This window comes from Lagopus leucura, unplaced genomic scaffold (genome assembly GCF_019238085.1).
Source record: "Lagopus leucura isolate 7727_CA_CO unplaced genomic scaffold, USGS_WTPT01 Super-Scaffold_100034, whole genome shotgun sequence".
Classification (NCBI taxonomy): Eukaryota; Metazoa; Chordata; class Aves; order Galliformes; family Phasianidae; genus Lagopus; species Lagopus leucura.
In genome coordinates, this window is record NW_024962283.1 from 2,189,766 (window position 1) to 2,202,158 (window position 12,393).

The 12,393-nt window shown below is 50.5% G+C and overlaps 1 protein-coding gene across 1 annotated transcript in view; it reads right to left on the reverse strand.

Moving 5' to 3' along the window:
* Positions 1-12,393, reverse strand: part of OPCML (opioid binding protein/cell adhesion molecule like) — a 253,432-nt gene that overhangs the window by 97,186 nt on the left and 143,853 nt on the right. The window lies entirely within an intron of this gene.

The window sequence follows — 12,393 nt, forward strand, 5'->3', positions numbered from 1 at the left end:
AAATTAGCAAGGACTCCATCGAAAGCGTCCCAGTCACTCACGATAACAGGCTAATAAATCATTCCCCCCCTGCTCCCTGGCATTTACAGTGCTTTTGTAGAGATGCAAAGCAGAGATCCGGCCACCCTCCCGGATTTATTTTTATTTATACTTTTAATAGTGCAATCACATAAATAAATTTAGGGCGCTGTGACTCTGTTGCCCAAAGCAGCACCGATGAGAACTTCCCCTGTGTGACTTCCCTCTGCAGTTTTCTCCCCACAAGCCAATTAAACAGATAACAAACAGCTTCAAGGCACCTCGGAGATTCCCAATCCCAGCGCGTGGGGTGAAAACCTGACTCCATTGGAACCTAAGAAGGGTGAGGGGGGAAAAGCTGCCTATGGTGGCACTTAAAACCTGCATGTAACAGGGTGGCTGATGCTGGGGCAGGAGGAGGACAGTCTCATAGAATCACAGAATCATTCAGGTTGGAAAAGACCTCCCAGATCCCCATCCCACTGTGCCCACATCCCTCAGTGCCACATCCCCATGGCTCTGGAACACCCCCAGGGATGGTGATCCCCCACTCTCCAGGCAGCACAGCATCATTCTTTGGAGAAGAAACTTTTCCAGCCCCTGTGGCACAACCACCTCCACTGAACCACATCACAACAGAGTCCACTCTGCCCTGCCTGTGCCCCTCTCAGCAAACCCAAGGGAATGCCATTTGCTGCCCAGCATGACACACCTGGTGCAGACAACCTACATCTGAGCACAGTCCCAAAGGACCCCACGAACTCCACAAGCCATGCACCGAGGAGCAACGCATCCATCCCCACCTTCCCCCACCCTGGCCCACCTCTGCTGCACACTTATTTGCACACCCACACACGTGCCTGCTCTCCAGGGGCAGCCAGCCAGCATGCACAAGCCTTCAAAACATCTCCCTGATGGGCTCATGGGAGCTCTCAGCTTGTGTCTAAGCTGAGGCAGCAGGGCTGGGAGCTGGGGAGCAATGGGGGTTTGTGCAGAAGAAGCAGTGAACGCAGCCACCTCTTCTCCTTGCACACCTCCAGGTCCAGCTCTGAGGTCATGATGCATCTTTCTGCTTTTCCTCCCTAGAGAAGCCTCTGTGTTCAGTGTGTCCTGAAATACAGCACGCCCCAGATTGACAGCTGCAGGTTCACAGCCGATTGCAAAGGGCTTTTCTGCAAGATTTCACCCGGTGCGCTCTGCAGGCGCTGGAGCGGAGCGAGATGCACCCAGCTTGGGGGGCAAAGACTGGGCAGCAGAGCTGGGAGCGGAGCTGTCTGGGTTTACTCCCAAAGGAAGTTCACCCTGGGTTGCATTCTGAGCTTCTGCGAGGTTTCCATTCTCACACATTCTTTAAAAATGCCCCTTCTCTAATCCTTCACGCCATCAGTTCGCTTTTAGTGGGAGCCTGACAAACGCAGACAGCCCTGTGTGCATGTCAAGGGTGAAGCTCTGGAGCTTCCAGCACATGGAGACCACCTGAGCCAAAACAGGGAACAAGCACCTTGCTGCTGCTCCTCCTTGCTTTGCTTCACTGGAACACAGCAACAGAAATACCAAAAATAAAAGTGCTCTTGCTTCTCCTTCATCTAAAAACATCTGCTGTTAATAAGGAGAAGGAGTCAATTTATTTCTTAGCCTTGCGCTGAGCTCTGCTATGAGAGAGTTTAGAGGAAGTCAACACCCCAAAGACTCTACACAGACATCAGTGGAGCTGCAGCACATCTCTGTTGAGTCCATTTAAAATGCTCTCAGCATTTTCATCATTTCCTCCCTTTTAAGTAGAGTTAAAGCCAGAAAAATTACTCTGCATACACAACCCCAGAGGTTCCATATTTCTTCCCCTGTGATGACATTTCCTGACCAGATCTGCTTAATTTATAAGTTGGGAGATAGGGTTCCTTCCCACCCCCACCCCTTAAAACTGCCAGCCCTGCAAATTCCTCTGGAATGGAAATATTCATCCGTCCTCCCTGCTCTGCCACCTCCGCACAGATATATGGCACCAGGCACAGCTCCCGAGACGCGAGCAGATGGGAGAGGGAAACCCACTGGGATCCTGAGCCCAGAGCTGCATTGGCAGTGCTGGGGGTGAAGGAAACCACGAGGGATGGGTGCTGGGTGTGAGCATCCCTGGAGATGAGGCAGACTCATGGAATCATTCAGCTTGGAAGAGACCACGAAGATCATCCAGCCTGACTGCCAGAAGTGATCCAGCGCCAATTATTCCCGTCCTCAACACAAATTCTCTTCTCAGCATGCAAGAAATTGGAAAAGCCTTGATCTCAAAAGAAAGTGGAGGGCTTCAGTAAGCACTTTCAGCAATACTTTAATAATAAAAATTCTAATTAAATTTTTAACATTTAAATACATTTGTCGTATGTTTCCATTAATAACATCCTGTGCCTCCTTTAATTTGAGCATCTTCTCACCCTCGACAAATAACTTCCCCCAACGTATTCCAGCCTATCTGGCACTGCAGATGACACCACTTTCCCAAGGCCGTGGTGCAGATGGGGGGCAGCAGCCCATGGTGCTCTGCTGTGAGCAGCATGAGAAGCAATGGGAAAAGCAAACCAGAGAGCTCCGTGGGACGGGCCTTCCAGCAGAGCCAGGAACACGTCACAGCAAACTGCTGACAACTGGGGATAATGGGAATGTTTTTCTTGCTATTATGGCTGGGATAACTACAAGCAGAGCGAGCGAAGGAGCAGAACAGCAACAAGCTTCAGAGGCAGCTCTCTGAAAACATCCACAGCTATCTCCCAAGACCATTGGCACAGCAAAGACAAGCTCCCAAGCTTCCTGCTGCCTTGAAGAAGCAGCTGCTAATGGAGAAAACAAGATGTGAGCTCTGTATGCCTCAGTCCCTTCTCACTTCTGCGATACCATCTTTAGAAAGGGCAAAAAAGCTGATTCTGGAGGATAATTCAAGCCATCCGTTGATGACTGCCTGGAGCAGAGCGGTGCTTAGTAGCTGGAAGGGATCTTTTATAGTTTGGTATTTATTTTATTAATATTATTATTTTTTTAACCGTTGAATCATTTTATTAATATTAATAAACTAGCAGGAAAGTGCTAATTTCCTTCATCATTCCCCTAATTACCTCTATTGAATTGTGAGGATCATCTGCATGAATAATGACTCCCCATGCACTTGCATCACTGTTCTGCCTCTGTTCAGCACAGTCGCCATGAAGAGCTGCATCCTGCATGGATGCTCCAGCACTGCAGGTGGGAGAGAAGGGTCTTTGGAAGCACCACGTGTGTTGGGAAGAGCAGCTCATGGATCCTTCCCCAGCCTTAACAGCCTGGCAGGGATCATTGTGTTCATTCTGCCCACACCAACCACCCACCCCAGACATCAGCAGTTTCCCTGCAGGCTTTGGCCAAGTCCAGAAGCTCGCCCTGCATCTTGGTCCCAAGGAGCCAGCAGCAGCACCGGGGGACGTCTCCTTTTGTCACACACTGAGGCCACAGGGTTCCTCAATGGACCAGATGGTCTGCATGGTTCTGATCCCACACACAGCAAAGCAATCTTTTCCATCTCATGAAATACCCTAGGGCCCAGCGTTCAGCACAAATCCCATCTATGCCACCTCCAAAGCTCCCTCACACAAAGTCCCTACCACACAGTTTTGCAATGCAAGCCAGGAGGGAAAGGGACACCAGCTTGGCAGATGACAGCTCTGCAACACCCTCTGGCTTGCTGGAGAGCCACAAGTCTTTAAAAGATGGATGGTGCTCTTGGATGGCATCCATTCCCTGCAGCTACTGCGTGACACAGGGCTTGTATGAGCAGAGGGGTCTGCCAGCATGTGGCAATCTGGTGCAGAGCCTCTGCTGTGCTATCCGATGTCCCCAGATACAGGATCTGCACTGGGACAGCATCCTGTCCTCTTCTCTCACCAGAAAGCATGAAGCACAAAGGACATCTCCATAGCCATCCTTGTTCTCAACATGGAAAAGCAGCTCTGACCAGCCTCTGCTCAAACATGGGGGAGGAAATGGGACATTTCCAACTCCCCCACCTCTCATCACTTGCTGTGAGCACACTCAGCTTGCACGGCACCCTTCAACCACTGCCCCTGAAGCAGGAAAGTGCATTCCTCCCGAATCTGTATTCATTTTCATGAACTCCCCATAAAAGTCACTAATAGAACACAATCTGCTAATTAAATTTCACTCAGGAAAGCATTTTCACCTTAGATTAGCGGTGTCCTTGCACATTTTTTGCCGCTAATGTACTAATAACATCTTATTTATCTTATAAATGAATTCGCTTAGACTTATCATTAAATTTGAGATATTAACACACAAAGTGAAAGGAGGGCAAATAACTCCAAAGGGATGAGAACCAGGAGTCCATTTTCCTTTTTACTGCTAGGGAAATAAGGCAGCATACTGAGAGCTCAGGAAAGCAACGCTCTTCCTTGAACTGCAAGCAAAAGCAAGGAACCAGGACCCAAATCCCAGCAAAGGGAGGCAGCGCAGCTTCAGCAACCTCAAGTCTTCGCAAGGAGGTCTCTATTATAACACTGTCCTGTGCCACACTGCACTGAGATGCATCTCACCCCACTCTCATTCATCCCATTGAGGCCATAGCTACATGCCAACACCCAAATCCATGCCAGCACCCAAATCCATGCCCCAGTTTCCCAACGACTTGCCCCCGCAGAGATGCCCCATCTGCATGTGCAAATAGGCTGGAGAGCCCGGCTGCTGCACCTGCTGCCGAAAGTGTGGCCTGGATTTAAAATATTTGTCAAAGGGAGGGAGGAGGTGGGGGAGAGGCGTTCTTGATCATGAATCTTGGCAGGATGCAGCTGCTGTCTGTGCTTCCCTGCGCCTGGCTAGAAGATGGATCACAGAGAGGAAGCCAGGCTGCAAAACTTATATCTAGGCCTGCCTTCGCTCTCTGCTGCAAATCCTCCCTGCTAGAGCTGTTTTCTGATGACACATCCTCAAAACTTCCTTGTACCCAGCTCCACGGGGACACCTCACCGCCCTCCTGAGCATCACACGAGGTCTGTGCCAGCTCCCAATGGCTCCGCAGGCACCGAGCTGCGCCTCCAAGAAGCAGGATGCGTTTTTGTGCCTGGCTTTTCATTCTGCTCAGGCTTTTTGTCCCTAATGGGGGGTTTAGCCCATAGGCAGCCTGGATGGAGTCCCACCCTGGCTGAGCAAAACAAGAGCAATGATGGTTCCCTCCACGGTGCATTCATACATGGCCCCGTGGTGCTTAGCAGCCAACTTTGCAGAAGAACACAGCATCCAACCTCAGCTATTCTGACAGCAGCATTTTCTCCTTCCTGACGACCCAGCTCTTTCCCACTCAGGATGAGGCAACATTGACATCCAGTGGCCGATCAGGTTAATCGCACAGGAGATGGGGTTTTCTCCTGGGGATGGAGCACGCCTTCGCCAAGAGCCAGCAGTGACATCCAGAGCTTCCCACGGCCACCCTTCCTGCAAGAAACCTGCCAGCACCACAGCCCTGGCATCACTTGGGCCCACCAACACTACGAGCCAAGGGACTGCATCCTGGGTCTGCCTCATTCCCACATTCTCCATGCTGGAAGATACAACAGGCCCACTGGCATCACAGCCCCTTTCTGCCATACCAAGCTCCAACCAATCTGCCTGCACACGCAGCTCATGCCCATCACCTGCTCACACCGCTCTGGGTTCTCTCTTATTCAGGCCATGTTGTCAGTTATCGTCTTTTATGAACAATTTGCATGCCTGCAGGGGCAGCCGGATGCTCTTCCCTCCCCTGACAGCCGCGAAAACAGAGGCTCCCCCTCCTCAAGTCTGCTTTAAAGGTTTTCTCCCGGTTTCTGCGGGGGGTTTAATTTTATTTTAAAGAAATACGAAGGCAGATTACATGCTATGCAATTAAATATTGATTGGGAATTCTCCCCAAGTATGCTTCCCCTCCATCTCTCTGCCTCCACAGGGAGATGTCAAGTTCTGTTTCCTAAGCTGTCCCCATCCAGTGATTACGTTCATTAGGACAGCAGCCTTGTGGTTAAAAGAACTTTCTTTGCTGCTGTACGTTTAATTAGACAACTCTTTCCCAGAAATTATTTATAGCCGAGCTTGGGAGCTATTGTTAGTCCGAATGTAAATAAGATTCAAAAGGGAAATCCCAGGGCACCCCTGTGGCTGGTGAGCCGCTCACTTCAATCCATTAGCACTGGTCCCAGCGCCCCTGCTTAGCGCAGCCTTCCAGAGGCTGCAACTTGTGCTATTTCACAAAATAATACAGCCAGCCAGGCTCGGCACAGGCTTCCAATGCAACTTTTTGTGCACGAGAAATATTTTCCCTGTGCTCAATGTAGGGAGATGGGAAAAGCGTTGTCATGCCGAAAGGCTTTGGTTGGAGAAGGGCACAGCAATGCCAGCACCTTTACAAACACAGATTCAGCCTGGCTCAGCCCAAGCTGGTCTGCTCCAGTCAGAGTGCCCCTTCCTTCCCCACGCACCTCCTTAATTCAGCTGGAATGGAGCTTGGCGGGAAAAATATCAGCTTTAATGAGGGCAAACACCTCTTTGCAAAACCACCTGAGAACACCTGAGCAGGCTTACGTGTGTGTTTAAACAGGATCATTTCGGAAACGTGCCTAGAAAGCAAGCCCAGCGAACTTAAAGCCCTTTGCAGTGAGAACGTGATGAGCTCCAGCAACCAACTGCAGGCTGGGTATCAGGAAAAGGTCCTGCACCAGAGGGTGGTTGGGCATGGAGCAGGTTCCTCGGGGCAGTGGTCACGGCACTGAGCTCAAGGAGCCCTTGGACAATGGTCTCAGATGTGATCTGAGTTCTGCCAGGTCCTGTGTGGGGCCGAGAGTTGAATTCCATGATCTTTATGGGTTCCCCTCCAACTCCACATACTCTATGCTTCTGCAGGAAAAGCCAGCGCTTCAGTCCCATCCTCATCACAAAGACCAAATCAAAGACCAGCACAACCTCCAGGTGAGATGCATCCATCTCTTCCTAAGCCCCTCTGCAAGCAGAATGGCCAACAACTGAACACCTCCATTTTCAACCCAACAGAAGTACAGGACAGGATGGGTGTCCTCCTCCCTGCCCATATGTACCCACAGCTATGGTTGAGTTAGGATATTCAGCACTTGCAAACCATCTATACATCATTCATGGGGCTAATCTCACACCTTCACACCTTCAGCTGTCCCCTGCTGGATCTGGGGGCAGGGAGATGCACTCTTGCACTGCTAGTTAGCAGAGCAGCACTCTGCAGAAAGCTGTGGCTCTCTGCTCTGATAGAAAAAGCATGCAGGGGGCAGCAGCAAGGCCAACGTTGCAAAAACATGATAAACCTCTACAATCTACAAACAAACCAACAGCAGCAGGCTGAAGGCTGGCCAGCACGGCTGCGTTGTACCAAAGGGTGACTGCAGCAGGCAACAGAGCCGGTTCTGATGCACCTCTCGGGTGGTTTCTCAAACCCTGGAAGCTGAAGGTCATTGCACAACCTGCACTGCACGTGGGGGAAATGCAAAACCAAGTGGCACAGCCTGTGCTGCCAGCTTTCCATTTCTGCATTCCCATCTCCGCCAGCGCCGCTGCCAGCGAAGCTCCCATCAATGCCACCAAGCCCAGGCAAAAGCCATCACGGTTCTGGAGGGTAGCGCTGTGGGGAGGTCTATTATTTTAAACATATAATTGATTCTAATTCATCACTTATCGCGCGGTGACAGATTTTTATATAGTTTATTATCTCAGTCACAGCACGGGGGCCCGGGGGGCTGGCTCCTATTGTTTGGCATTTCCTGCTCTTGCCTCATCTCGAGCTGCTCCTGTTATCTGTCTGATTAAGTTAGGGATGCTGGTAGCTCCTGGTCCCCAGGTAACTGTCAGCACTCGCACCTCCCCTGCAGGACTGAAGCTGCCTTTGTGCACCTCTCCTCCCCGACCCGCCTGTCACAGGCTGTCGCTGCACTCAGCTGATTTGGGCATGAAAAGAAAGCAGTTGGGCTCCAGGGCACCGCAGCACCCTGGAGGATGCTACCCATAAAGCAGCCCAAGAGGGCAGGGGCCCCAAGTGCCTGGGTTAGCACTGGGATGCGCAATATTGCATCTCTTCACCACCCCATCCAAGCCCTGAGCCCAGGGGCCAAGTCCTCCTGCAAGCTGCACTGGGGAGCAGCTCCCCTTGCAGTGACATGGGTCCATTTCATGTTTTTCCACTCCACAAAGGCACGTGCAACTTTTCCATGGCTTCAGCTTCATTCTGTACGAGAACGAATAAACCTGAGTGCATGCAAACGTTTCCTCCCAAAGAGCTCCAGCAACACCACAACCTCCCCCGACGCTCCACGCAGTCACACCACAATTTTCATGTTTCATTTCAGCGTTTTGCATTATTTTTGAATTATTTCTACAACATTTCACGACGCCCAACGCAACGCTGAACATCGCACACAACAGCTCTGAGGATGTCATTACGTGACACAACACAGTGATGGAAATGTTTCACAATTTGGGGCTATTTTGGAGGCGTCGAGGGCTGCCGCTTCTTAGCTTTGATTGAAACATCTCGTTTTGATTTATTTATCTTTCCCCCTCTCTGGATCAAAGCGTGCCGTGCTCCAAACTGTACGGAAACAGTTTGACGTTGCTCTATAAAACGGAGTCAAAACAATTCTTCTCAACACAAACAGTTCAGACTTTTCATCTGGGTGTCAAACCGCTTCGTCACAGCGAGAACAAAAGGCGAAGCTGGGATGCTGCAGCTGACTTGAAGTAGCAGCTGCCTTTAATTATTTTAATAGCAAAAGGAAACACCGTGAGGATTAACCTGCTTCCCCGGTGGCACGGCACACAAATGGACCAATCACCACAGAGCTCTGACCAGCCAAATTCAAACAGAAGTTTGAAACGGGGAAATTCTGGGCCCTTTTTCTGCCTGGTGCAAGGCAGGTCTGTGGCCCTGCATGCAGCAACGCCTTTATGGCACCCTGTGGTGCTACGGCTGCTCCCCACGCATCTGGATCTCCTTTAGCACAACACAACCGGGCTCTCAGCTCCACAAAGAGCTCTGGTTTCCCCACCAGCAATTGCCTTTGCTGCTGACATTTTGCTCAGCACGTGATGAGTTTCCTCCCCCACTTCCCCTAGGAATGACACCGCTGTTATCTCCGCTGCATCTAAAGCACACACAGACTCAGTTTAGGGACAGTTAATTTCCAATTCTTTCCAGATGGGTTGGAATAATATCCCCAGGTGGTAAATACATTATTAAGAAGGCAGTTTGGTGTGAAATTGGCTATTAAAATATAGATAAAGTTTAATATATTGAGCTCCTTGTCAGAAAAATCACTTTAGAGGGAGCTTATTATTTGTTTGATATTAAAAGAGTCACAGCTCCGCTCCAAGTGACAAATGGGGAGGGGGAGGAAATGCCACTAGTAATGGACAAAAGCTTTTTAACATTTAAATTTAGGATTCTGCTCGGCACCCCATGCTGTGCTGGGTGCATCCGTGCTGGGTAAACCCATGCAACGCATCCGCCTTCAGTCCTCCAAAGCCAATGGCTGAGGTTGGCCAGGCCTGCAGCATCCCTCCTTGTGTGCCTTAGTTCCAGGCATTTAGAGAGGAGAAATCAAAGAGGAATCTCTGGGAGGGAAAGAAAAAAAAAAGCTTTTCCAGTATCCATAGGGCGCTGTGCTGTGGCTTCACCCACGTGTCCTCTTGCTGGAGCTCCATCCTATCTCCACACCTCGAAAAGCAAAGAGCTCTGAGAGCAGGCTCAAGCATTTGATGATTCTGTGATTCCAAAGCTCTGCACATCCCAGCCTGGGTGGGATCTACACAGAATAATTAAGCAAAACATCAGCAGTCCAATATGGCACTAAGCAGACATGAGAGACGAGCTGCCTCTTCCCTCTGCTCCGCGCAGGGCTCAAGTCGGGGCTCGCATTACTAAGACTTCATTAGTTTTACAAAATATACTACAGAACATTTACTAGCGGGCTATGAAGAATCATAAATAATTAAAATTAAATTACACTTGTCAAGGAAATGAACGAACCGCTTCCTCGAGATGCATTATCCTCACGCACTTATTTGTTGCTGTTTGAAGCACTTGCTCGCCAACTTCGCCGGGCTCTGCAGAGTTGGGCTTGGAACACAACGTGCTCCCAGGACCACAAAACACCACCGACCTGATTTGTGCCCTGCTGAGCTCCGAAGCAGAATTGCAATGTGAATCACCCACGTTGTGACACGTGCAGCCATGCTCTGAATCAACCGTGGTGTTAAAAGCATTATCAATCGCTATTATTATTATTATCTGGCAATTAGCAAACCTCAATAATTGGCGCTTATTAGATCTTCCACTTGATGAGAATTTACAGTCAGAAGCCTTCGAGGGGAGGCACAATAACAGTGGAAAACATCTTAACTAATTAATTAAACCATCCAACAGCTCCAGAGTCCTTATGGGGGAAAAAAATAACCAACCCTAGCAGGTTGTTCTGAGCCCAGGATGTGGAGGTGCTCAGGGGACTGCAGGCAGTAGCTTTGTACCACCCAGCCCATGTAGGAACCATAACCCCATACCCAAATCCTCAGGTATGCACAAAGAGGGGCAAACCCATTCGTTCAGTACGGCGTTAACTTGTGAATCAATAATTAATTAGCTAATTCAATTAATTCTTTCAACACTTGCAAAAACAAGACCAAACTCAAACAGTATCGTTCAGGATTTATGTTGGAAGGTTTGCACAGATCTGCGCTTCCAAGGAGGCACGTGCTGATCCTTGCACTTTGTTGCACTGCCCTGCATTTGTGGGGGGATCTCTCCCCTATAACTTAAGGAAAGCCAATACTGCTGGTTTCCCTTGGAGAGGAGTAAGGCAGTACACGAGCAATAGCAGCAGAACTCTATTAAAACTTCACAGGGCTGCAGCAAGGAAGGCAGGGAAAGCCCAGGGAGCAGCAAGCCCTGCACAGAGCCCAGCAGCAGGGAGAGGGCAATGCCACAACAGGCTCACCATCCTCTCCCAGTCAAGCATGGAACAGGAAAGCACACAGTCTGTGAGCACATGCCCTGAAGGCAATGATCCCTGGTGGGATTCCTAGTTTGGGCCCTTCCAACCCAAGCTATTCCACAATTCCATGATTCTATGAACCAGATTTCTGCACTCTCCTCCTCACCACACTCCTGCAGAGCTTCTGAAGAAAACTTCCCCATCCCTTCGCCCTCTCTTCCTCACTCTGCTTGCTGGCAATTATCCACCAAGCACTGCAGCCTGAACCTCGTGCTCTGCCCAGCACCAGGCACGGGGCTTGAGGCAAGTGAGAGCCAGTGAGTGGCTCGCTAGTGGAGGAGGAGGATCAAGGTTGCTAGTGCTCCTTCAAAGCAGATGTGGAGAGGTTTGGAGGAGAGGCGGGACTGCCGGCAGGCTTCCCCAGAACATCTTATTAGAGTCACTTTCACACATCACTTGAAAGCTGCCTGACAACGTCCTTTCAAATACAAAGCAAATACTGTATAAATTAATAGCCCTTCAGGGAAAGGCAGAGGAAAGCGCTTCCCACCCGCGGCCCCGACGGCCACTTCCAGCAAAGTGCCACCAGGATGGGGAGATGAGATGAGGATAAACCCTTCTGCTCCAGCTCAACACGCGCCCAGGTCCCCATGTGCACCCTGACACTTCCAAAAAGGAGGGTGAAGTGAGCAGAAGAAGCCTCGCATCCCTGACTGCCCTGCACTGCTGCTTCCCCGAGGCAAAGCCCAGGGATCTCTTTTATAGAGCTATCAATATTTCACGTGCACACGCTTGGAATTTATGAAGGTAAAGCGATGTCTCTCCAACAGCCATCCCGTATGCAGCTCAGCTCGGTGCAAAGCGAGGGCTGCTCCTGGCTGCGGAGAGGAGATAGGCACTGCTTTTGGCTCGAAGAGATTACAGGACACCTCGATTGGAAAAGGATGGGCCACTACACCCGACCTGGCTGCACCCCTGAGCTTCCATTGGGCCGGGACCTGCAGAACAGCCAGGGCTGGCTGCACGCTCAGCTCTGCACAAGAGCCCTTCCTGCCCCACCGAGGTTAAAATGGAGCTTGAGATCCTCACTGCGATGCTCTGCAGGGACTCTCGGTGGCAGAGCCAGCCTCCTCCTGTCCCCCATGAAACATTCCTCGTTTCAGACCCACGACCGCACCATTCCCATATTACTGCATCCCAGGACCCCCCGTGGCTGTGCGCAGCATTCCCGCATCTCTTCCTCTCCCTTCCCTCGCTTTGCTGCCTTTGCCCTTTTCCCGTGTTTAACAACGCCGGCTTCCCTCCTCCACTGCCCCAAACCCAACTCCTTCTGTGCAGACCCTCACCGGAGCCATGCAATTGA